General features: G+C 40.3%; 1 protein-coding gene across 1 annotated transcript in view; it reads left to right on the plus strand.

Moving 5' to 3' along the window:
- Nucleotides 1-22516, plus strand: part of pak5 (p21 (RAC1) activated kinase 5) — a 72574-nt gene continuing 50058 nt past the window's right edge. The window contains exon 1 of the mRNA XM_023347631.1: nucleotides 1-336. The gene's annotated coding sequence lies outside the window, so the exon portion shown is untranslated. The remainder of the gene's footprint in view (nucleotides 337-22516) is intronic.

The raw sequence follows: 22516 nt of genomic DNA on the forward strand, positions 1-22516 counted from the left end.
CTATAATAAGTATCACAACATGGTTAGCAGTTTGATCCTCTAGTGCAAACGTGAACCTTGTTGTTGTGCTGTATCCACGAGTGGAAAGTGTCCGTGGTGCTGCACAGTACAGGTGCTCCACATACCCAGCCAGCTCTCCGCCCTGCTCTGCGCTCATTCGCTCTCCCCAGCAGCCCGGATGTAGCGCACAGGACCGCACAGTCCTCCACTCCAAAGAGATAATAACATGGCGCTGGCAGACACATAACGGTGCTCATCCCTCTAATAGCATCCACAGGAACAGACCAAATACACGCCGACGGGACATGTGAGCTCTTCGACCCCCAACACAAGCAGGTAGGTGCGGAGGACGTCGGAAAGACGCCGTTTTGACGATGCGTTTACGGTTAAATAAAAAAAAAAAACGAAAAAAAAAAAAGAATGTCTGCCTGCTTGCTGCTGCTGCTGCTGCTGCTAATATCTCCGTGCACAGGAGGGATTTAAAAGAAAAAAAGAAGAAGAAGCAGCTTTTGCTGAGGTGAAATTCTTGTGCGATGATGGTTTAGTTTTGTGTCTCCGGTTCTTGTTGCCGCGGGGTTTGGGTTAACCCTCCGCTCCACGCTGAAAACAGCAGTGTCATACATACAGGGCTGGTTTGCGTCGCTGCTTACGACGCGTCCGTGCAGAAATAAACCTGTCATTTTCTTTCTTTCTTTCTTTCTTTTTTTTTCTTTCTAGCGCATGTGTGTGATCATAGCTGCCAGTCGCTCCGTGCGTCGGCCGCTGTCCTTGGTGTTGAAACTGGTGGATAGCACACCTAAATGCACGGTGCGAACACTTCCCTCGACGCTCTCCTTTAAAAAAAAAAACAACCTCACTAATGCTCACACACCAAGAGGAATTGCTGTCAGTGCGAGTGGAGGTCGAAGGTAAAAAACCCCCACAAAAACAACAAACAAAAAACCCCATTATAGTTCATGTGTATGTCTGTCCTTGCTGCTATATGCATTATTTTAAGCATAAGAGCGTCTCCTATCCTTATTCACTCTGCAGGTGGATATGACTGTGCAAGGCATTTGATTATTTTTGCTTTTCTTTTAGCGCTAAATCTCGCAGACAGCCTTGGTTTGACTGTGCTGTGGCTAATGCAGGCCAGGTAGGAGCAGGAACAGATGGCCTGTTTTTTTCAACTTCAGCCCGGATAAGAATGTGTAGACGAAAATTAAAAGTGGTGGCTTGGCACTCTGAGCAGGGGTTCCTCTCCCTAAGCGCCTAATTGCCCTAATAGCAGCACTGATCATAGGGGAGACAATAACAGGCTGTCAGGGGCCCCTAAACACAGCGGAGAGATCACTGACAGTGATGTAAATATAAAGGAGGCTAACTCAGACCTCCAGTCAGGGGTCTTTCTAAGGTAAGGGTCTTTACCAGGAGATGACAGACCTGTGAATTATTGCAAAATTGCTGTTGTTAGGCATCCTTAAGTTCAAAAAGTTCAAGTGTTTTGTTTTTGTGGCTTTTCTGGGGCCCAATTGTGGAACACATTAGCCAAATTCTCGCACAAATTAGTCAACCAGAAATGAGAAATAACATTTTTTCAAAGATAATGAGCTATTGCTCATTATCTTTGACTATATTGTGCTTGTTTTCTATTTTCTCAGTCAAAAATTGACCCACAAGACTGGAAAGTAACAGGGATACTGGCAAGAAAGCTTCTAATTTTGCTTCCAAAGGACATCATTGTGTTCACCGTGTGTTCTCTGCATTGTGTGTATTTTATTTTTGTTTTGTTAATGAGGGGGATTTTTTATTTTTAGCCCCCCTCATTCACTAAATGGGTTAAAACTGAATCAACAAGTAATAGGAAGTTATTTTATGCATTTTTAATATACAGTACAGACCAAAGGTTTGGACACACCTTCTAATTCAATGGGTTTTCTTTATTTTCATGACTATTTATAAGGCAAGAAATCCCACTTATTAACCTGACAGGGCAACACCTATGAAGTGAAAACCATTTCAGGTGACGACCTCTTGAAGCTCATCAAGAAAATGCAGAGTGTGTGCAAAGCAGTAATCACAGCAAAAGGTTGCTACTTTGAAGAAACTAGAATATAAGGGGTATTTTGAGTTGTTTTACACTTTTTTGTTTAGTGCATATTTCCACATGTGTTATTCATAGTTTTGATGCCTTCAGTGTGAATCTACAATGTCAATAGTCATGAAAATAAAGGAAACTCATTGAATTAAAAGGTGTGTCCAAACTTTTGGTCTGTACTGTGTGTATATATATATATATATATATATATATATATAAGCAAATCATATAAGATAATGTATAATTGGGGACAGGGTTTCCCCCAGTGCATTAAGCCTGGCAGGCTACCAGGCTTTTCTTGAGCCCCCACCAGGCTAAGCATAGCTTTTTTTTGCTTTTTTTTTAAAATATTGAAAATGTTTGCATTTTTTAAGACTTTACAGTTGGCATTCAGGTATTAATCTTCCAATCGTTTAATAACACATAATTATCCAGTGACATTTTAACATTTCCTGTCAACTTCGAACATTTTTTAACTCAAAAACATGACGGGCCGCTGGATGTATGATTGCCCTACCGCCCAACCACTGGGCTTAACAAATTTTCTGGGGGAAACCTTGGGGGGGGGGGGATCATGTTGCAAATCTGTTGAAGTTAAACTAACTACCTTTATCGCATTGCCTACAGTGCATCGTTTCTGGTCAAAGTTGCCGTCCTTAGACATGAATTGGAATCAACATGTCAAGGGCAAACTCACACTGCTGAAGTCAGGTTCTCCCATGATTCCCCATTAAACAACCTCACCCACTACCAGCCAAACCTCCCAATGTATGATGAACTGAAATGCTTTTTATTTCAACTTGCGATTGAAATGATCCATAGCAAAATTCCAGTAAGCAATCTGTTCTGTGTCAGCAGGATGCGTCCGGTTTACGTTAAGGACGTCCAGTGATGCGCGTCTGTTGACGGGATGCACCGCTGCTCTCCCTTCACACCTAGAAGAACAGAAAGTGGCACTAACCAGAAAAAACCCGATCAGAGCGTCTTTAATTAAGGATAGCATGTGATTAGATTTGAACAGTCAGTCAAATTTGTCCCACAACAAATCAAAAACAACCGTCGTCTCTGAAAGGATCCAACACTGGCAAATTTCAAGTATTTCCAGAGACTTAAAAAAAACAACCAATCATTGAATGAACATGGCGTGGACAAAATAATAATTAAAAAAAGATGCTATATGTTATGCACGGTTTTGTGGAGGCGCCAACACACACACTCTCTGGTCTTTGCTCTGAGATGTCGACATTTGCCAACAGGTAGTTTGAGAAAACCATTCAGGGTTTTCCTGGGATTGAAGGCCGCCAATTTCTACACAACGTTGTTTTCAGATTTTTCCAAAGTTGTTCAACAGGATTCTGCAGAGATTGAACATCAGCGTCCTGCGGTTAAAGGAAGATGAAGTTGCTCGGAGATAATATTGCTGTTGTACGTTTTGACACGGGCATCCATCATTTTCTTGCTGAGTTCTCTCTGACCCATTCCGTATGGATCACACATTGATACAAAACTACGCAGAAGCCTTCTTGTTCCCTCCAAATAGGCTGAATGGACGACAGAAAACTTGAGGAAGCAAAGTTGAACACTTCTAACGCGAGAAGCAAGAATCAAAGATGTTTGGAGGAGTGCAAGCAAATCTCACTATAGCATAGCTTTGGAAAACAGTAAATTGTATTTTCACGTTTTCTTTGGTTTACTGTGTCGCAGTAATCTAACGCAAGTAGCGTTTTTAATGTCTTTTCATCCAGAGGAACGAAGCATTGTTTCATTGACCTGGAAGAGTGCCAACAGACATGACTCGTTTATGTGCCACATAAAAACAACCCCAAAAAACAAGCAATGTCGAACTGATATGAATGGCTTCGGGACAAAACGCGTCGATTTGACTCTTTAAGTGCACGGTTTGCCGTCGCTCTCGCCCTGCTGACTCGCCACGGAGGGGCTTAAGGGCGCTCTTTGCGTGTCCTTCAGAAAACGATTGGGTGTGTGTACTGTAAAAAAGAAAAAATAGAACAACAGCAACAACCTGAAGACGCTCAGGAGCTGAGTCAATGTGTTGGTCTGCGTTCGCCTGCTCGCATCTTCCCTGTTGTACCGCTCTGTAATGTATTCAGCCCCGAACGCTGAGCACAACAGCTTTACATAATGATCAAAGCTTGAGGGATGCCAGAGCATGGCTTCATCCTGCAGTTATAATAATAATAACCTTTGAAGTTATCACAATCCCACAACCTCATCCTCATCATACATCATACTCCTCTTCTCCTTTTGCAGCCGTCGTTCTTCCTCTCTTTCTCTCTCTCTATCCGTTTCTCGCGCGCACACCCACACATGCGTGCTCGCATGGACCCACTCGACGGGCCTCTTGTGTTGAATGCTTCTGGATGTGGGGTGAGCACTTGAAAGAGGAAAGTGATAATGAACACATGACAAACTATTTTAGTCCCTATGGTTCGGCACTAGACTGCTCCGCCGGCGTCTGTGAGGAGGCAGCCTCTGCTGTTTCCACAGATTTACAATTACATAAGAGTCAGAAGGAGTCGTACATTCAGTCATCTAACCAGGAGAAGATGAGCTAATGCTGTTTTCTTTTCTTTTTTTCTGTGCAAGTACGGTGGTTTCCACTGACTGACAATTACGTTTTACTCTATGTATGCTTGCACAACTTTTACATGTAGAGTAGTGCGTAGCTGCAAAGTAGAAGCAACGCTATGCATGTTTTTTTTGTGTTTTTTTCCCCCCAATAAATACGGAGAAATGCAGAAACGTCACACTGAACACACCATACAGTGAGACTTGGCCTCGGCAGAGTCATGCTGTGGGTTCAGTGACAGGAAAGTTGGTCAGAGTTGATAAGAATATGGATGGAGATAGATAGATAGATAGATAGATAGATAGATAGATAGATAGATAAAGGTGAATCCTGGAAGAAAGTCCGTTGGAGGCAACTACCAAGAACATAAAGCAAGAGTTACACTGAATTGCTAAAATTGCCTAGTGAAAGTCCTAACCTAAATTCAACTTAGTGTCTCTGGCAAGACGTGGAAAGTTGCTGCTTACAGATCCAATCAGACTGAGCTTAAAATATTTTGCCAAGAAAAAAAAAAGGCAAAAATGTCTCCACATGTCACAACCGAGCAGAATCACAGCTGGGATTGAATCAGGGGATCCGAATGAAACTGAGTCACGCATATTTTTTTTTTTTGGAAACATTTTTGGTTGTAAATAGTTTTATGAAATTAAATATTTTTCTTCAGCACTTGTGTCCTACTTTGCGCCGGCCTATCATAAACAATCATAACCGAACAGATGGGGGAACGTTTTAAGTTGCGGCGCATCAACATGGACGTCCAAACCTATTCAACAAACGTTTCAGTGTCGGGTAGGAGAATGTTAAGGAGAGGACGGTTAAAAAAAAGAAGAAAAAAAACATAAGGAAGAAAAACAAGATAGGCATGAGCACTGATGGTTGGATAAGATAGCTCAGGAGGTTAAAGGGAAGCAAAGATGGATGAAGAGAGAGAAAACTAAAGCATTTTACTGGGTGTGTGTGCGTGGGCGTGTGTGTGTGTGTGAAGGATGATCAGGAAACGGAAAATGGGAAATAAGAGCATCAGAGGGCCAAAGAATAACAAAAAGAGAGCTGCCCACAGAGGGAGCAGCTGCCTGTTTCTCTTTGCGGAGGGACTCGCTGTGTCTCGCTTCAGGTGCTAGCAAGTAGTCTGAGTGCCAAACTCTTCCTCAAATGTAAGCACTTTTGTCAAAGGTTATTGGATCCTGCTGTTTTTTCGTGTCTTAAAAAAAGCGTATGTTTTAAAGATGCATATATATATTTCAGTCTGTTACTATAGACAGAAGGCGTAGATATCACCATCGCATTTTACGTGGTTTTCAAAAAGAAACAACAAAAAAAAAAAACAGACACATTTCTCTTTGCTCATGTTGTGAGTTTTTACACTCAAATGACGGTTTGAAACCTCCGTCTCGGTTCGTTTTGCTGTTTGAACTGGAAGAGAAGTGATTGGCACTTTGCTGGAAAAGTGGGCGCACGCGCGCGCGTGTGTGTCTGTGTGTGTGTGCCGGTCATAAGTTTAAAGCTTCAGAGGGCGCTGATGAAGAGGCCTAGTTAAGCTTGATTACCCGTTGATGCCTTGAGGCGGCTGAGTGCTGCATCTGCCTCTTCCGCTGCGAGGCCCACAACACTGGGCCTCGCAGTTTTGTCATCCGCCCTCCAGGCTGAGGGAGCTGCTGCGTTTCAGTGGCTATTGTGTTTGGGAAATTTGTGTGCTTCATCTTTTTGTTTTTTTGTTTAAAAAAAAAAAAAAAATTATTAACATTAGAGATGCTCCATTCAGGATTTTCTTGTCCCAGATACAGTCATTAAAAAATTAGGACAACCCTATTAAATATCCACTTCTTCATTTATTTCTGGGAAGGAAAATTAATTAATCGCAATCAGGATTAAAGGACTAATGTCTCAGCCAGGTCTAGAGAAGCTCATCCATGCGTTTATCTTCAGTCGCATTGATTACTGCAACAGCGTCTTCACAGGTCTGTCCAACAAATCAATCAAACAGCTGCAGCTGATCCAGAATGCTGCTGCTGGCGTACTCACTAAAACCAGGAAGATAGAGCACATAACACCAGTTTTAAAGTCCCTCCACTGGCTCCCTGTAGCTCAAAGAATAGACTTTAAAATACTGTTGTTAGTTTATAAATCACTGAATGGCTTAGCACCACAATACATTAAAGATCTGCTGTTGTTGTATCAACCTTCCAGACCTCTCAGGTCTTCTGGTTCTGGTTCTGCTCTGCATCCCCAGAACCAGAACCAAACGAGAAGCAGCTTTCAGCTTCTATGCACCAATAATTTGGAACAAACTTCCAGAAAACTGTAAAACAGCTGAAACACTCAGTGCCTTTAAATCTAGACTAAAAACCCACCTGTTTAGAGTTGTATTGGAAATATAATCAATTTATAAATTTATTGATGGAACTTGACTTAATGCTGTGTTTTGATTGTTGATTCCATGTTGCATGACTTTGTGTTTGTTATGATGTAAAGCACTTTGAAATGCCTTGCTGCTGAAATGTGCTATACAAATACAATTTGATTGATTGATTGAATCAAACAAAAAATAACATCCTTTTAGTCATTGGACAAAAATATACCATTCTCCAGCTGAGGGCCAAGTTAGAACCATCTACCTCCTAATGCCTTAGTGTAACCCTGTTTGGTTAAAGTAGTTTTGGTCAGATCCTTCTTGTAGCCATCTACCAATCTCATCCATTAGCTGCGTTTCCGTTACAAAGGTGTGCAAAACTTAGTCGATGTCCTGCTCGTGGCAAAAAAACACAATTTTGCAATTGCTGTGTTTCCGTTAAACAAGAAATTCAATTAAAGTCACACATGGATATGTTTGTTCAAGTCATAAAAAAAAACAAGCCGCACCTTCATCCTCCTGCCACTTCCTGTTGTCTCCTTCGTCTTTTCCGCCAGAAGTAGCATCCAGTTGTTGAACACTTGACTGGTGTGACATGGGGAAAGTTTTTCAGTCGTACTACTTATCCACATACTGACAAACATTAGAAAGACACAGTTTGCTGTAGGTTGTCCTAATTTGTTAAGCGTAACTGTGTTTGGCCCGAGGAAATTTTCTGCTAATCAGATTTATGTTTCTGAACATATGTCTCTCTCAGCAACGTTTTGACTCTGAACAGTTAGCTGAAGTGCTAATGCTAACATGCAACACTAGTTTTTGTTTTGTTGTTCAAATCCACCAAATATTTTTTTCATTGACATTTTTCATTGCACTTAAAGAAAGATTGTTGTCAGCCCTCCTCTTTTTTCCTTCCATCTTCTCTGCGACACACTGCACAGCGAGCGACAGAGGACACCACGATCAGTAACATGACACAATGAAATTCTTTTTTCACAATGAGCTGAGGCAGTGCAGGTAGTTTTACTTATTTATAAAATTTGATAAACTGCAACCCCTGTTCCAGATGATATCTGGCTACGACCGACTTATTATGTCCTTGGGTTTGATTTTAAACCTTCTTGAAAAAGTCTTGATTTTCTGAATTAGCAGATTTTAAAATCCTTACACTACAAAAAGGAGAAAAAAAATAAGATCACAGAAATATGAAGATACACAAATTTGCTTATTGACATTGGGCTTAGACATCAAGTCGATTATTACAAATGAAGTAAATGCTACAATTTTTGTTATGATTTTTCAATGCTTGCATGTGGCACATTTTAGCGGCTGCACAGGGACTTCCTGTTACTGCCAGAAATTTTGTCATTAACTCCAGGTTGCCAGGTAACCAGATGATGTTATCATCGGTGCCTGAGCATCCTGATAAAGAAGCATAATTCTCATGATGCTGAACTTCTGCTTGAATAAAACAGGACTAGTTTAAGGAAGTTTGTAAAAAAAAAACCCAAAAACATGCAGTCAAGACAAAGTTCTTATAAGCACACTCTTTATTTTGTAAAACCTCGACATAATGTTTTCTTAACCTTCTATTTTTTATTTATAAGCTGAGTTTTGTCCTCACAGCACTGTTTATTTATTTACTGTTACTGTTCTGGTAAAAACCCAAATGCTGCATGTCAAGTTGAAACCTAAAGCAGCAGGAACGGCTCATGGGTGGTATACTTTGTCTACATAAATTTCTAAAAAACACGTACTTACGCTACTTGTATATGAAGGAACGCTCCATGTTTCCTGGGTTTTTAATGTTGGTAACTCAGGGCAACATAATGGGTTCACACCTTATTCAGCCTAATGTGAAAAAGTGGCATTTCCCTCATTTTCATAGCCAAATTCATCCCGCTGGAAATTTGTTTTGCATTTGGTTGCTGCATTTGTAATGATTAACGGCTGCAAAAGTATTCATGTCCCTTAAACGATTTTGCAGTTCGTGACATAAAAATCTCAAACCTCAACGTAACCTGATGGGATTTTATGGGATAGACCAATAGAAAGTGATATGAAAAGAAAAGCATACAAGCCTCTCTGAAATACACTCTTTATACACTTCACATAGGTGTGCTCTATAGGCCTGTCACAATAACAAATTTTACTGGACGATAAATTGTTCCTGAAGTTATTGTGATAAACGATTATATTGTTGTTTTGAGACCATTTTCAAGTCATGTAATGGTAATAATACAAGAACACATTCTAAAAGATCAATAAACTTCAAATTCTAATTACGATTTAACACTGGAACTGGAAGACATTTGAAATATCCAAAATAAATGAACAAAACAACAAATAAAATGAATAACGATGACTCTGTAAACACAACTATGCTTCAAAAAAGGGCTGAGTGAGATAAAAACACCAAACTGAAGAGTTTAGTCATCCAGTTTTAGGTAGAAAAAGAGAAAAACGATAAAACATGCAAATAAAAATAATTGAGTTTGTTCTAATTTATTGTGCGATTAACTGATTTATTGTTTATTGTGACAGGCGCAGTGCATAAAGCAATGAACTTTCAGCTCAAGACTGTCAGATGATCAGAAGGATACAAAGAGATAAGAAGCGCTACTCTCGAATGAAATGTGTGAATTCCCATCTTTTAGTGGACAAACCACGAGTCACTTTTTGCTCACTTTTTTGTTATGGGTGACAATCGGGATTAGCTACTGCGAGTGCAGCGCGGCGATGTGTGCTGAAGAAGCAAGACGCTGGAAGCTTTTACTTTGAAATGCCAATCCAAAACCGAAGGCAAAGCCTCTGATTTTAGCTTCAAAAGTGATAACAGAGTAAGAGCGGAAGACATGAGGATGAAGCTGAGAGAAAAACAGAGAAAAGCGTCCTAGAGGGATCTTTGAAGTCACTCTGTATTCTCCATCGGGTTGTGAGTCAGCACGGCGTTGTCAGCGGCCTCTCACTGTTTTGTTCTGTGATTTGAGATCAGTCAGGTGGAATTGCATCAAAGCAGACATGAATAGGGACATTCATTATGGCTCAGCTTGATTCATCTCCGACACCCGTGTCCCCACAACCCCCATTGGGAGACTTCAAAGGTTGGTGATGCAGGCTGCAGTTGCAGGAAAGTTTGCATCACAGCATCCTCTTCGCATCCACACTGCATCTGCCGTCTGGGAGGTAATCGTGACAAAAGCAGGCGGGAGCAGTGGCTCAGTGTGACCGCCACCATCATGTATCTGATCCTGTTCAAACCAACCTTTGACCAGGACGAATTTGAAAGCTTAGAAGTGACTATTAATTTCAAATGGATGTAAAAAAAAAAAAAAAAAGAGTAAGAATAGCAAGAGTGAGTCACTTCAGTCACATTTTAAATAGAGCTGAAAAGACATTGAAGGAGCAGCAGTGGGCTTCCACTGTTTTATTCAGTGACCTTCAGTCACAGAGCGAAATAGTTGCATGCTCTGATTTTGTTGCACAGAAGCCTGTAAACCCATTACAGACGTTGTCTAGTCTGTAATCAGTTTTTGGGGTGTAGAATTCACAGCGGCTCACTTTTCCTTTTTTCATATTTCAGGATGAAACACCCGATGATGAAAGTAAATGACGTTTGCTGAGTATCCAAAATTGGTCAAGTAATTATCAGCTGAAATAATCAGGACGTAAGGCTGCTCTCAGCAGGAGCCACTTCAAGCAATCCAGCATTTGGGGGAAATCTTCATCAGCGCAGCCAGAGTGTTTGCATATCTTAGCATGAGTTTAAATTGTGTTATTGTTGGGTCACTGCTTTGACATTTGAACTGAACTCATACAATTTATCTAGCAGTGGCAAATGGGGCTTCTCTAAATATTTTGACATGTCATATTATACAGTTTCGCGTGTAGAAAACCAATGTTTTAACATTATTGACCCAATGTCAATAGGAATGCATTTAGGCATTCCTAAATGCCTGAAATCCAAGGCATTTATCATTTTTTGATTTTACACAAAGGAAATATCCGAATTACATTATTCTAGATTGACTTAATTGTAAACTAAAGCAATATTGTGTCCTCTGACAAGATGCTGGTATTAAATAAGCAGTCATCAGTAGATATGATAATAATGGTATGATTTGACATTTACTGCTTAAAGCACAGATATAGTTATGGTTTTTGTATAGATCGAGAAACCTCTTTTGCAAAACAACAGCTGAGACTCGACACAAGCCAAACATTGCTCTCACACTCCCCAGAAAACTCTTGGAATCCCATTTGTACAGACTAATAGACTAAAATCCTTACAATCAGCATTACAGGCACCTCAGAGCTCCATTTTGGTAAAATAATTATGCAGGATAGATTACCCTCTGACTAGATTAGGTCAGTGGACAATGATTTATTTGAGGAAAAGCAATCAAATCCGCCCTGACATTTGGTTTGTGGCTCCATTAAAACGAGTTCCATTCAATTCCCAGTTTGAGCTTTCAATCAGGATTCCTGCCATGCTTCTGGTCAAACACAGAGGACGGGTTCACATGTCGGATTGTTAACACCGAGTCGGCCTCCTGGACAAATGCTCTGACATATTAACGATGTCGGTATTTGGGGGTGGAGAATGTCGCAACTTAAATGGGATTCATCTCTCGCTTGCAAATGAAGAACGTATGTCTTGATTTAGTGTTCAGCCTGGAAGTCAGGGGACATAAGAGTCCCCCACTGGAATGCTTTGTCATAATTTGTGTGAACATTTTTGTGTGCTGCATAATTACTGCACCAGGAGACGCATAAACTCATGGGTCAGTGTTGGAAGTGTTGCAAGACTAAATAAATATGCACCAACATGACACGCACACACTTTTAGGCAGGCGGTTAATGCCGTTCTGTAAGAACAGAGCTCTCATATGCACTTGCTCAGTTGATTAAAGCATTCAACCAATGGCAGGGCAATGCACTTTGATGTTTTCATAGAAACCTTCAATTTCTCAGGGCTAAAGACTAAAGCAGCGCTAGGTTATGGGTGAATATACCACGCTTTGAACATCTCAAAGGACATCTTCGAAATGATCAGAGACGGGAAGAGTGCGAAACAAGAACACACCTTGAGATATGTGGCAGTCCGCCTAACCTGACAGAGGCAGGTAACTTTGAAGAGCTGCAGAGATAAACAGCTGAGGTGAACAACATCACTTTTAGGGATACGCTCCACAAATCTCAATGAAGTACTGGCAAGAAGAGAGCCACTATTGACAAAGAAGACGAGCTGGACAAAGACGTAAACATACAGCCATGTCTACAGATCATAGATAATGTATATACTAAAATGGCACCTGAGTGAAGTTGGCCCCTCCACCTTCTTCAAATCAGACAAAACTGTGCTACGTTTATGTAGCAAAAATGTTCATTTGTGCCGCTATCATTTTAAAGATATTAAGAAAGGTGGTGGGGTCGACTTCACTCGGGTTAAAGACACCCAGACACCCAGATTTAAATCTTAAAATATGTTGCCAGATTTGAAATATACCATTTATGGGCAGGCATGTAATATAACTTGAACTAGTTTACACAGAACTGACAAACCTTTTAGTTATTAGTAGCCAGTTTGTAGAAATACCTATACTTATAAAAGGTCTTCCCCCCCCATTAGATCCCAACAAACTGCATTCAAGTTATTGATTGTAACTTTACAAAAACCTAAAATCCATCTTATTGTCTAAAGCAGGACAGTACAGGTGAGATGGTGTCTCACTGATTGTCCACGTTGACGTACACCAGCCCTCTGTAAGTTTACTTTAACAGGTTTATTCACTTGTTAGCTATTTGTACTCCAGGGGAGTTTGTTTTATACCGGCTTTTGGTCTCATTGAAGCCGCTTCATTGTTGAGCAGCTTTAGTTGTTGAACACTCACATGTAGCTCCAATTAATCCTGGCAAGAGCGTCCTTTGAACCCCCTGGTGTGTTTAAGAGGCGCAAGTCCTCAATCAGCATTAGAGAGGAGAAGTGAAGGAGGAGCGAGGAAGGGAAATGTGCATGCCGCTGTAATATAAATGGGCTGCTTTTCTTTGTTTTACTTCTTTGGCTGTCTGCTAACTGCTAATGAGAGAGTCTACTGAGAATTGGAATAAATCACCGAAAAGATGCATCGCCAGAAAGTTGATTCAGATGGTTTGGGTGTGGTTCATTGTATTGTACCAACAATGTATCAATTTTACAGCAAACTAGGGCTTTTTTTTAATCAAAAAAGTTCATAGCAGGATCAAGGTCTTTTGCCCTTGTTAGCCTTGCAGAGAACCGTCTTACTTCTTTTGCTGTGCTCCATTTATAAAACAGTTCTCCTAATTGTGTGTTTATGCAGCACGCTACAATGCAATGTGAATCATTTGGGTTTGTTTTTCCCGTTGAAGTACTATTACCCTTCCAGCTAAGCCTCTTTATTTCCTCTGCCTCGTGCGGCTGTGCCACAGAGTATTTCATTCCCTATAATTTATCTACATGCGTCAATGCATGTGTGCGAATGATTGTATGTGAACTTGGTAATAGGAAGCATTTTGTTTAAGGGGGGTGATTACCGGTACTCTGCCCCTTGTGGTTCACAAGCAGACGAGGCAGCGATGGCTGCTACTTTCTCAGCTATCTTCACTCAGTCCTCTTGGTGTGAGTCGGTGTGTGTGTGTGTGTGTGTGTGTGTATGTTTGTGTCTCTAAGTAGAGCAAAATGAATTTCAAAGCTGGCGGGTGTTGGTTCGCATCTTCACAAGCAACATTGTCTCTGAATGACAACAAATGACTAAGCCCATTCAGTGGCTCAGAAATCTACAATCATTGTTTTGCTGACTGACTGTTGAGCTTATTAGTTAGATACGTCCCAATCAGGACTTTTTGCACACAATACCAAGCCAACTCTTTTAGGAATAGGTGATGCCAAGTTCCACCGCTTTACTTTAGTCCAGTCAATACTGTGTATTTACTGTATAGTAACACTACATTCCAGCAGTATTCAGTGGAACACTTTATGACCGCAGTACTTAAGTTCCTTGTTGCATGTAGACTCTCCAATATATTTTTTTTCTAGATTACAGGTGTTTTGTCCCACGGCGTCCACGGCGTTTTAACATCTGATAGTCTGGTAAACTCTGTTTGATTGGTCACCAATTGGTTTAACACTGCACTTTTTCAAACGACCTGAAGCACTTGGAGAAACCCCTCTGCACTGAGGTGCAGAACCCTCAATGGTTCTGCACTAAGAACCACTGAGGAAAACGACGTGAAAAAATCTCCGAATTGTGTGCTGGCAAAATTGAGGGAAAAAATATTTCTGCTTTATAAGTATATTGGTTTAAACGTTATAATTTTTTAACAACTGGTGTTTCAGCTGCTCTCTGTGCAGAATGCTGAGCAGCTCATATGACACAGGTGGGCAGCAAGCAGGTGCAGTCTCTCTATTTTTCACCATTTGTCCTTGTGGTAACCCCTGCGGCCCGATCTAGGATACAATAGAGAATCTAGTTGATTCATTGAACTTCTGGCTGTGGGAATGCGGCCGTGTTATTTACCGAGGGAGTTTACGTCCGCCATTTTGATCGCTGTTTACATTTCCCCATCAGCTGATGCAGCGGTGGCCTGTGACGTCATCAGCTCTGACACAGCCGAACTCCAGACTCAACACCCGGACCTTGTCATTGTGTCTTGTCTTGTCTCTATGCTGTAACTGCGAAGTAATTTCCCTGCTGGGATGAATAAAGTACTTCTATTCTATTCTATTCTATTCTATTCTATTCTAGTTAACCTGGTCTATGATGCGGTTTGGCAAGGCGCGCACAGAAGAACAATCACAGATAGTAGACAATAAACTGGTATCTGAATTTCTAGAGGGACCTTCATGCTGATGATTTAAAAAGATTTGGAATTATGATGAATAGAAACATCACCCCCAATACGTAAAAAAAAAAAAAAATCTATTTCAGCATGACATCTCAATGATAATTTTTTCTGATACTTCGTAGAGCTTGATATTAATGTCAAACTAGAGTCTTTTGAAAATGATCGTTCTCAGTATATTGAGTTTGAGATACAGGTGGCTAAACTGCAAAGTATTTACAGCTTTCACGTTGAAGTATCTGATGGGCAATAAGGATCAATGAGTGTGAAATGAAGGGACAGAAATGGAAGGATAAGAGGCAGCAGTAGAAAACGAGATTGTATCATGGTGTGCAAGTCAAGCAGTAGAGATGGCTCGAGAAAGCGTTTCACAATGTCGATTAAGAAAAAGAAATATGATCACATTTCAAGAGTTCTTGGCGTTTCCTATCTGGTGTAGAAATGTTTGGGATTGAGAACAGACTCGTTCTTTCTGCAGCCCTCACATTCAGGCCCACTGTGGTCCTAATTCCGGTACGTTATCAGCAAACATCAGCGTGGGAAGTCATGCGGACTGGTATGAGTCTGCGGCTGAGCCTCAATCACCGCGCAGCTCCGATCCGCCGATGGGAACGTCTCCGCTGGACGCACGTCCTCTTTTCACACCAAGGCCCACCACTGCCTGGCGGCCCACATTAGCTCAGAAGTTGCGTGCTGAAGAGAGAAGAAAGGCTATATTTAGTTGTACATGCAGTCAAGAGTCTGTGTTGTGAAAAGACCAGTGAAGAGTCAGATGTAGTTTTCCAGCAACACTCTGCAGCTGGAGCCTAATCTCAGAATTCTTTCTTCTGCTAAACGGGCCACGTATGTTTTCCGTCCAGAACGGAGATATCTCGTTTTGTGTTCAGGAAACCTGAAAAAAAAGACAAAAGATTTTTCTTATTTTTAGCGGATTGGAAAAAAATCCCTGCGTGTCTGTATTGATTTATATTAATGACATCAAGCGAGGGGTTGGCGTGTTACTTACCGCGGTTCTCCATTATTTTACTGTGTGCAGTTTTAAATTATTCAGCACAGGAAACAGCAGATCTAACTCAACTTATTGTTTCTGCCTCTTGGACGTAGATTGGTTGTGAAAAACATGACCTACCTGATACCTCAATAAACTCTATTACAAGTTTAAGATGCCAATGTTTAATGTTGTATTTGTGCCAAACTTCTTATATATTTACATTTTTTTAAATGAATTACCATCAAAAGGTTTGTGGTTAGTTTCATCAGACCATATAGCCTGAAGTGGATGTTTTCATTCTGTCTTTCTTTATTTTTTCTATTTCCTGGAAGTGTGAAGATTACAGAAGATTGTTTCCATGTGAGCGTTTGACAGGAATTTTTACTGCTTCTTCAACACTACATACAGCTCCGGGTTGTTCCACCAATTATTGATTTGTGAACTCTTCCAGAGTTAAAACATTAGCATTGTTGTTTCTAAATGAACATGAACTTGTTTTCTTTGCATTATTTGAGGTCTGGAAGCACTGCATCTTTTTCATTATTTTGACCATTTCTTATTTTCTGCAAATACTCAATTTTTGCTCTGAATTTCAGAGACGTGTCGTCAGTAGTTCATAGAATAAAAGTACAATGTTCATTTTACTCAAACATTTACCTATAAGAAGTAAAATAAGAGAAACTGATCATTTTCTCTCAATTTTTTCCAGAGTTGTAGATATTTGAGATTCTACGTAGTTCAGAAGTTCCTGCGTGGCTTCATATGGACATACGTAGATTCCTCATGTTGGCAGCATTTTGGGAGCGCTGGTATATGCTGTATGCTAGCTGCTAATGTCACTTGAATTCTTTTCTGCACAGCATGTGATCGTCTACTACTGCATTTTTCTAACGTTGGGAGTATTGTGTATCATGTTGTCAACTGGACTTGTCATTGCTGTGTGAAAACGTCTCTAACTAAATGAATGTTGTTGTTTTTTTTTACATTTTAACCCCCAAACATATGTGTTTGCTTTTCAGCAGAACTGTGCAAGATATGTTAAATGTGGTTTCGTGTGGCGCCCCGGAATCTTCCGAGGATCATTTCGTGCATGTCTTCCTTCTGTCTCTACCCATTTCCTGTCTAATATATTGCAAATAAAGGCCACTTTTACCACAAAAACAATTTTATTTTATTTTTTTTAACGGTTGAAAATCCACTGTCGATGCAATCTGCCGAGTCCTGCTGAGTCAGGGGTTTGCTTGTTTGGACAGCTTGAGTTTAGATGTAGATCGTTGCCCATGTTGACCATCTACTGTATATTGTTTTTGGACCTGTGCCTAAATTGAATTGCCATTTGTCAGATCAATACAACTGACACTCCTAACCATTCGGTGCTGTTTTTCTCTGCCTCGTTTGGTACAGTACTCGCCTGTGGAAGCTACACTGTAATATCTCATGCATTGTGCACGAGACGCAGCATCGAGGCACCGCAGATATTACCGCCTGCAGAGAGCTTAATATTGGCCTACATGCCTTCTGAATCCCTGTGTATCGTTTGTCCTGTGCAAAAGCTGGAAGAGGACCTCGCAGAAGCCAATAATATTGCGTAAAAAGTGCACTTTAGTCAGATTTCAGATCCAGCCTGTGGGGAACACTGTTTATACTCAACTGAAAGCAGCGAGCATCGATTATCTGCACATAAATGGCAGTGAAGCCTGTTTTCTCACAGGTCCAAGGGATACTTTCCCCCTAGGTTGGTACCAGTGAGATACGCAGGGCCTTACAGTAATTTTCATTTCCCCACAAATTGTCATGTTACAACCACAAACTTCAATGTATGTTACTGGGATTTTGTAGAGGAGGATATTAAGAGATTCATGTTTAATTTTTTTCCCTAACAGTCAAGAATCTGGATATAGTGGCAAGCATTTGTAATTAGCAACCCTTTACTCGAAGATCAATAAAATAAATCTATACCACAAATTGCCTCTGGAAGTGACTTAATCACCTGTTGTAATTTATTCTCAGTATAAATTCAGCTGTTCACTGAAGGTTTGTCGGACAGCATTATTAACTTCAAAGGACAGGAAATTTGGGTCATTGTAAATAATGTCCGAATACGAATATGGACGTAACTAAATACTGGGCGATACACGTCGGTCTTCAAATGGTTTGAGACTGGGGTCGGAGTTCATCTTCCATCATGATGACAACCACTAAGCATACAGTCAGATCTACAATGAAATGGTTTTGTAATTTGTAAATTACAAATATGCTTTAGTCAAAGCATATTCATTTCAATGTGTTTGGATATCCATTTGAAAATACATAGCGATACTAAAAGACTGCGGTTCAGATTTACTCTGAAGCCAAGTCTGGCTCAACTTGAGCTCTGTTATAAAGAAAAAGTGTCATCAAATCTACCTAATGGTATAAAGAGAGTTGACTGATTGAAGTATTTATTTGGGAGTTGCTGAATTAAGTGCATGCCAAGCTTTTCTGACTTCTGTTCGTATTTTCTGTTTGTATCTATTTTAGAAGCGTGCGCTGCATTGTGTCGGCCTGCCACGTTAAATTACAGTAAGATATATTAGACACGTACGGCAAAATCCGAGGCAATACTTTTTCAATGCAATGTAGATCACATTTCGCAACATCCTTCGTCTTATTAGAGGTGTTGTGCTATCACAGGAAATCTGTGAAAGAGCAGGCGGGTGACCTGCTTGATTTACCTTCATTCAGTCAAGAAGAGCTTATCTGCGTCCTTTTTTCCCCTGCACCTTTGACACCTTGCTGTTTTACATAATCAACACCTTTGAATGCAACACTATTTAGACCTTCTAACAGAACTGTATGCTTTTTATAGCTAGCCTCTGTTCCCATCGCTCAAGTCTAGCTGTGGGCTGCTTTTAACACCATATTGTGCGTAGAAGTGACCAGAGGCAATGTAGGTCACCAGGTACACACTTCCATCTACTATCTGTAGCCACAGACAAATGGAGGGGAAGTGAAAGTAGTCAGATGTTGGCTCTGAGTGACTGGTTTAAAAGTGTGTAGTGGGGGGGGGGGATGATGGCACATGATTGGTCCACTGAAGCGCTACTAAATCAATGTTTTATAAGTATCACTGCTCCGATTGTAGGTTAGACGTATCTCTCTGCTTCCATGTGTGGTCTATTGTTGGAGCCGTGAGTCACAGTGGGCTGTCTTACGGAGATAAACCCCCCACTCCCTGCATTGGGTCTGCACTGTTGTTTGTTTCCACTGCAATTACCGAGCAATGCTATTAGCAAGCCTCGCTTTTAATTTGGAGCATGAAACTATTGTGCTTGCTGAAATTTAAGGCAAGAACGGTGATCGTTGCTGGCAGATTCGTTTACGCTGACATGCTTGGAGTTCAACTGTGATGTAGCGCACGCATACATGGGTTTACTCATGACTTCCTGCTCTCGTATTTCTATTCTTGCCTCTTTTTTTGGCATTAGCTTTTAATTCATGTCGAGAAATAGCTCAAACCTTTGCAAGCGAGCACGGCAAGCGGACACGTCGGCGGCTTTCGCAAAACCAAACATGTCTGACCTGGTTGCTAGACTTTCTCATCCCTTTTCTTTTTTGTCCATGAGTGCAGGGTCACATGGCCTTTTGCTCTTTAAAACGAGGCCACACTTTGCTCCATCACTGCATGCGTGCTTTCTCGGGATTAGTTGTGACACTTGAGGTGGCTCCAAGCAGTGGCGTAAACAGCACAGTCTACTGCTGTTATCTCGGAATATTCCTACCAGCATCGTCTGCCAAAATCTCAGATTTTCCCCCGATGCCCTTGACTGATTTGTCGTTAGAATCACATGACCAGCAGCAGGTCTTGTCACAGCTTGACCTGGATTAAGAAGTTTTCACACACCTTTCTGTGTGGCTGTGCAAAGATGTTGTTAAGTGATTGTAATATCTCCATGCTGCCAATCAGGGCATCGCTTCCCAATGCTGTCATTGTACAGCAAGTTTTCACTGGATTTAGACACACACACACACAACACTGAAAATGTGAATTTAGAAATTTAATAATATGTGGAGTGTCTCTGCTTTTGGTTGACACAGGATGCCTACAGCAGAAACATTCATGTGTTTGGAATAAGCAAAATAAAAGACCTTTTCAGATTGGCTAGTGTACAACATGGAGTGCTTCTCTGTTTTGTGGAGTCTACTCTGTAATAGCTCTCAGTAATTAACAACCTGGTTAGTTTACATTCCTGCAACTCATCCAAACATTGCCTCCAAAAGCAATGTTGGATCGCTTTTGGAGTCTGGAAGCACCAGACTCGGTGCTTTCTCCTGCTGAAGAGCATTTTTAATGTAATGGCTAGGCTAAAGCTTGTCTGTTTTGAATTATGTCATTTAAATTTTTTTAGTTAAAATAGAAAGGCTTAATAAATCTAGAAAGATTTGAAACCTTCACAATGGCGTCTGGATATTTTTTCCATCTAGATCTCTTTCCTTGTCATAAAAAAAAATAAAAAATACAATCTGAAATAGTTGACTGCTGTCTTGGTGTATCTCAGGGATCTACACCGAGTTCTCTGTATTTTAGCATTAACATGAATGATGTTTTAATACATTCATGTCAGGTGAACCCATGTGGCTGTTTTCATGAAAATAAAATAGCTGCTGGCTGCAGAAGAACTGTCTGTCATGGTGGTTGTGATATCTGACTGGTTACATAATGCAGTGTTATTGCCTTCTCTGTCTTCTTAAAGTCTGTGAATAGAGACCAGATCCATACATAATGTTGGAAGGGAAACAGACTGTCAATAGTACAGGGTGGTAAGTGTCTTGGGGCTTTTAAAACACACGAAAACAGAATTAGGTTTATTTTGATTCATTAAACCAGTTCTGTAAATGATTTCCTGAAAAAAAAATCTAAACTTGTCCTTAGTTTAGGACATGGTTGCTGTGTCTAAAGTGCAGCAGAGAGATTTTTTTGTACTGCCCCTTATATACTACAATATAAAAATGGTAGTATTTATCTCTAATTTGGCCCCATGGCACAAATGGTGGATGCAGATGTGGAGTTTTTATTTTTAATCGATGCTTTTTGCGCTCTCTTTTATTTCGTAGTAGATAGGATCATATACTGTATATAGTAGATAGGACCATATACTGTATATAGTTAGTGTTTTTCTCAAAGGCAGACTTTGGTGCACACAAATCCTAATTAGTTTATTAAACTTAGCTAAATTCATCAAGTGTTTTCTAAGAAAGACCAAATCCAAATCCTGTTCTCATTGCTGAGAATAAACAAAATTTAATTGAGCCCCCAAAAATGGCAAAATGGTTTTCTTTCTTCTGATAAGACAAACGTATAAAAAAAACTTTTAAAAAATGTTGTCTACAAACATTTAAACATCCATTTCCCACCCAAAACTGACTAATTTATTCCTTGATTACAATATTTCAAGCTTAGTTTAATGTTGAGAAGGTAATAATATATTGTCTTGCTAATATAGTTATTTAAAAAAACATTTCTTTATTGCCTACAGGCACTTGTGACTTGACAGATTTAACCAATGTGATGAAACGTTTGAGTGACGCTGTGTTTGGGAAACTTTCTGAATACTATACCAACAGAATGAAGGAACATTGTCATGCTATTATTTTTTTTAGATTTATCCTTTAAAACCTCAGTTTTTATTCTGTAATTTAACAAATTGTGCGCTTTAATCTTTTTATGCAATTTATGCACAACATTTTGTGGACTAAACATAAAGATTTGCCTCTGTGACTAATTTGCTTAATTATTTGCTTAATAATATAGTAAGTTTTCAATCAGTTCTTGATATTGATTTCTCTGCGTGGACTTTTACCACTGTTTACGGCTGTAAGACACACATTTCCACTTCCACTTTGGAGCAGGGACGTCTCCTTTAAGGCACCGCTGTCCCGGTCTGCTGCGGCTTTGCCCTCTTAAATTCAGCCGCACCACGGAGCGGCTGACTTGACAAATCCTTAACCTACATTTTTACATCTCACCGTGAACCATTTTCCCATAACACCAGGAGGAAAGGCCTCTTGCTGAGTTTTCAATAATAAACAATTAAGTCAAGGGTTTAACATGCTTTGGTGGATAATGGCCTGCAAAGGAGAAGGCTTTTAAGCCATTGAGTGCTTTTAGCCTAGAAAAGCACCAGTACATAAGAGCTGAACGCTGTTGGGTCCGGTCTGTTGTCCAAGAGGCATCCATCACATTATGGTTAAAGAACCGTTTCATATTATGACAGTTATGTTTAATTTACATTTTTCTAACGTAAATTAGAAAAATTTACGTTAAAAAGTTTAGTTTTAAAGGATAGTTTAAAACTAAACTATCCTTTAGTTTTAAAGGATAGTTTCTTTAAAACTATCCTCAGAATATTGTGATGACGTCACATTTAACTTGTTTCTATAACTTGTGGCCTTAAAGGGTGTATTTTCTGTGTACTGTGTATTTTCCAGGCACGTGATCCCATTTTACAGCACAGTCAAGTAACTGTTACCTTCAGTTGGATAAAAATGCTGCATATATCAAGCATGACTTGGCTCCAAGGTGGAGCTTTGTGGAAACAGACGGCGCTTTGTGAGAGCAACCCCAGAACGGTTGCCACGGGAGATTCAAGGATTCCTCAAACATGCATA

Source organism: Xiphophorus maculatus, chromosome 15 (genome assembly GCF_002775205.1).
Source record: "Xiphophorus maculatus strain JP 163 A chromosome 15, X_maculatus-5.0-male, whole genome shotgun sequence".
Classification (NCBI taxonomy): domain Eukaryota; kingdom Metazoa; phylum Chordata; class Actinopteri; order Cyprinodontiformes; family Poeciliidae; genus Xiphophorus; species Xiphophorus maculatus.